Source organism: Phascolarctos cinereus, unplaced genomic scaffold, assembly GCF_003287225.1.
Source record: "Phascolarctos cinereus isolate Bilbo 61053 unplaced genomic scaffold, phaCin_HiC Scaffold_1;HRSCAF=81, whole genome shotgun sequence".
Classification (NCBI taxonomy): domain Eukaryota; kingdom Metazoa; phylum Chordata; class Mammalia; order Diprotodontia; family Phascolarctidae; genus Phascolarctos; species Phascolarctos cinereus.
The window spans coordinates 192,031,021-192,036,017 of NW_027555514.1; the positions used below are offsets into that span (position 1 = coordinate 192,031,021).

A 4,997-nucleotide genomic window follows, 5' to 3' on the forward strand; every position below is an offset into this window, starting at 1 on the left:
TTTTTCAGTCAGAATTATGCTTAACACCCAGATAGCTGGAGGGCCCTTGGCTGTTCTCTGTTCCACTGGCCAATGTGGTGGGCAACTGGGTCTCAAAACATGGAGCTGAGGAAGGAATTCAGAACAGCAAGAAGTAAACAGAAACATGTGAAATACAGAGTTGGGTTATTTTGTTTGCCACTGAGAAAGCTTGAGCAGGTAGGAAAGAAGGATGGTGAAAATGGAGGCTTCCAGTACATCCAGAGATTTTCAGGAGCTGCAGAAGAAGCTAGTTTCATTGATCAGTTCCATCCAGAGTAACTCCAACGTGATTGCTTTTATGAATTGTCCAGTTGGTCAATACCTAGATAAACATCCTTTTGTTGTCTTAACCTTGCTGACATTCATTATGGTATCTGCCATTCCCAGTGGATGTTTCCTGCTGCTTGTGGTCCTGATGTCTCTGGCTGCCTGTGTTGGGTTATATTAGTAGAGGGAGTCATTACTTCTGTAGGTGGCTTCATGATGCCCAGTGTGCTGTGTGGCTTGGGTTTTGTGTCACTGGCCATGTCTGGGATGGTCAGTGTGTGTTACGAGGTCTTCTCAAGCCTCATCAACTATTGGTTCTCTTTTGGTTCACTGAAGCCTCAGCAGGTCCTTGGAAACAAGTGCTCAAAGACTGTCCAATATCCTGACTCCACCAGGCATGACTGAGTGAAACAGTATTTTGTTTTAAAGGCTTTGGGAGACATACTGTGTTTATGATATTGGATTGTGGCTTTTGTCAGGGTGCAGCACTAATAGGATTGGTAGGTGATCGCCACTATAGAAATATTATTTAGTATTTTCAGGATTGATTGATTCACCTGGTCCTTCAGGCTGTTGATACAGCAACAGTTGGAAGGCTTTGTCATGGGGCCATACCCACAAGAGCACTACCAGCAAGTCTTGGAAATGACATAATACCCTCCCTTGACCCATCACTCTTCCAGAAAAAAAAGAGTAAAAAATCTTCTCCTGGACAGGGAGGCTGCTAGTATTCTGAAAAAGCCTAAACCTAAGCCTTAGGACTTACCTCTAGAGGCCCAACCTGTATAGATGTGGAACTTTATTCAAAGCAGATTGACAAGCAATTGTGTCCTTTTCCATTTGGAGTGTGGGGATGGGCAGAGAAAGAGATGCTTAGCCTTAATTACTTTATTTATCAGAATAATAACATTTAGTTACATCAGCAGCCACTTATTTAAGACTGAAATTCTGTTATAGGAATTTATTGTTAAAGATATTTGACTAAAAGGAATACACTCCAAACATGTACTGTTAATCTTTAAACAAACAAACAAACAAACCACTTGTGCATTTTTTTGGTATTGTTTCAGAGTTTACTTTATTAGTCCATTTCCTAGAAAATGTATGTAAAAAGACATAACATTAGCAACTCTGTTCCTGTGGTAATTCATTATTTGTGGTGTTACTTTATTAAACTAAATTCACTTTTAAAAATAAAAGAATTATGCTTAGCTTTGCTGGTTATGTATGATATTTTCGGCCAGAAGCCCAGCTCTTTTGCTCTTTGATATACAATGCTCCAAGACCTGTGATCTTTTAGTGTTGCCACTGCTAGATCTTGTGTGATTCTAATTGTGGTACCACTGTATGTAAATTGTTTTTTTCTTGTTGTTTATAATGTTTTGTCCTTGATCTGGGGCTTTTGAAATTTGACTATAATATTCCAGTGAGTTTTTCTCATAGAATCTCTTTCAGGTGGTGATCGATGGATTTTTTTCTATTTCTACTTTTCCTTCTTGTTCTAATGCTTCAAGACAATTTTCTTTAATTCTTGTAAGATTCTTTTTTTGATCATAGCTTTCAGGTAGTCTGATCATTCTTATGTTGTCTCTTCTTGATCTGTTCTCCAAATCAGTTGTTTTTCTTATGAAATATTTGATATTCTCTTCTATTTTTTCATTATTTATATTTTGTTTTATTATTCTTTAATCTCTTATAACTTCACTGGCTTCCCCTTGCCCAATTCTGATTTTCATTGAGTCATTTTCTTCCTTAAGATTCTGGATCTCCTTTTCTAATTGGTTGCCTTTCTTTTCATAATCTTTTTTTTTTATAATTCTTATTTTTCTTTTTTTTCCCCTCAACTTCTCTAATTTGACTTTTAAAGTCTTTTTAAAGCTCGTCATTGAATTCTTTTTGGGCAGGTGACCATTTGACATTACTTTTTTGGGAAGAAGAAGGTTTCTTTGCTTCGTTGTCCTCCATTATCCTCTAAAGATGCGCCTCAATCTTCTCTATTCCCATAGTAGCTCTCTATGGTTGGATTCTTTCTCCTTTGCCTGTGTATGTGTATGTGTATAAGTATGTGTGTGTGTGTGTGTGTGTGTGTGTGTGTGTGTATATATATTTTGGTAACAGATTAGTTTTTATACTCACCTCTAGTCCTGGGGTATGAGGGATGGTGCCTCTGGTCTCCAATCCTCTTCAGTTCTCCCTTCTGCCCTTGAACTCAAACCAAGACCTCCAGCCTCCTGTAAGTGCCCACAGCCAAAAGTATAAGCATGTGGAAAGAAGAGATATTGAAATTTCATCCCTTTTGTGAGCTTCTTGCCTTTCTTGTCGGTTGAGGCCAGTGTTGAATGACACAGGAATGAGCTAAAATGAAACAAAAGCTTGAGCATAAATATCGATGCCCATGTTGGACCATATTGTTTTCATGAAAATTTATCCAGAAATAATTTCTGGTGTTCATTGTCAAAAGAAGTTCCCTCAATCTCCACCCCTCACCCCAGCCCAACTCCCCACACTGTCCTGGGGGAAAAGTTCCTGTCGCTGGGGCCAAGGCAGTCTCCCAAACGAGCTAACCCCAGGGCTTGCTGCCTGTTGTTAAAGCAGACCCTAGTCTGGAGGTGTTTACTTTTCACAGGGAGAAAATCTCATCCTGGGATTTTTCTTCAGATCTTGTCCAATTGTCCTGGGAGGATCCCTCTTCTGCCCCTACTCTTATTTGTTTTGGCAGATCTAATTTCACCCAGAAGTGTGATTTTATCTCTTTTGTGGAGGAAAATCTTGAGAGCTTGAAATTTTCTGACCTGCTCAGCCATCTTCCCAGAACTCTCTCTTGTATTTCTAACTCTTAAGAACTATATTTTTATTAGGACAGTTAGAAGGAGTATATAGACAGAGAATATGGATATAACTAGACTTTGATGGGATGATATTTAAAAATTTAAAGGATGAAAAAGAGGATTGCACTGTGAGAAGAAGGAATGGAGAGGCAGAAAGGGGTAAATTACATCACATGAAGAGGTGCGAAAGACCTATTACATTGGAAGTAAAGAAGGAAGGGTGAACATTGTTTGAACTTTACTCACATCAAATTTGGCTCAAGGAGAGAATAACATACACACAGAGTTGTATATGGAAATCTATCTTATCCCATAGGGGAGTAGGAGGGGAGGGGGAAGAGAAAAGGGGCAGGGTTGATAGAAGGGAGGACAGATTGAGGGAGGTGGTGGTCAGAAGCAAAACACTGGTGAAGGACAGGGTGAAAGTAGAGAAAGGGAAGAAAGGAGGGAGGGAGAGAGAGAGAGAGAGAGAGAATAAACAGGGGATGGAGGGAAATATGTTAGTAATCATAACTGTAAATGTGAATGGGGTGAACTTTCCTATAAAATGTAAGCAGATAGCAAAGTGTATTAAAAACTAGAAACCTACAATATGTTGTTTGTGTTTTAAATAATTGCACATATATAACCTATATCAAATTGCATATGTTCTTAGGGATGGGAGAGGGGAGGAAGGAAGAGAGGGAGAAAACTTGGAACCCCAATTTTTATAAAAATTGAATGTTAAAAATTATCTTTATAGGTAATTGGAAAAAATACTGTTTACAAAAAGAAAGGAAGAAATTCATTCCTTGCTCTCGAGGATGTTGTAATGGGAGAAGACAGCACATAAAAGGAAGATGAAAAAGTGGGATGGTGGAAGGGATACAAAGGTACCAGGCACCAAGACATGGTAGATGACTTCCGGAATACAGCCTGAAAAAGAATGAAACATGTCTGGCCAGGGTACCCTCCTTAAATGTAAAGCCTGGGAGGAGCCATCAAATCAGAGGGAGAGCCTATATGTGTTTCCAATGTGTGAGTATAAGATTGTCCAATCTTCATCGACAGAGGAAATGCCTCACTGGGAGCTCCCTACCCAGCTGAACTCACAGGACTGATTATCTGTATCTGTAGTTCTTTCTAATTATCTTCATCCATATCAGTTTCTATATCTATATCCATACTTATATCCATCTCTATCCAAACCATATCTTTATTTATAATCCCATATGTATCTATACATGTACATATGCATAGCTGTATCTGTATCTAAGTATAATAGTTAATATTCATATAGTGTTTACTATGTGCCAAGTACTGTGCTAAGCTCTTTACAGTTATTATCTTATTTGATCCTCACAACAACCTTGAGAGGCAGGTGCTATTATTATCCCCATTTTATAGATGTGGAAACTGGCACAAACAGAAGTTAAATGACTTGCCCAGAGTCATTCAGCCAGTAAGTGTCTGAGGTCAGCTTTGAACTTAGGTCTTCCTCCAGGCCCGGTGCTCTAGCTGTACCACCTAGCTACCTCTGCCTTTGACTCTGCCTCTGTCTTTTTTTATCCCTCTCTATCTCTGTCTCTGTCTCAGTGTAGGTGCATGTACGTATGTGTGCACATACACATATATGTATACAACACAGATGCATGTAGAATATATGTGTATATGTGTATATAACACATATCTATAATATATGTTGTATTATCTATATCTATACATATATTATCTATGCTTTTCAGAAAAGGAAACTGATACTAAGAGAAGTTAATTGATTTTAATCAATAAGTAAGCATTTATTAAGCACCTACGATGTACCAAGCACTGGTCTAGATGCTGGGGCTATAAAGAAAAAATAAAACAGTTCCTGCCCCCCAAGTACTAAGGTATTATTAAGGG

At 38.5% G+C, this 4,997-nt stretch overlaps 1 pseudogene; it reads left to right on the plus strand.

The window, feature by feature from the left end:
- The first annotated feature begins 211 nt into the window (after positions 1 to 211).
- Positions 212 to 693, plus strand: LOC110218660 (lipid droplet assembly factor 1 pseudogene; annotated as a pseudogene).
- The last annotated feature ends 4,304 nt before the right edge of the window (positions 694 to 4,997 follow it).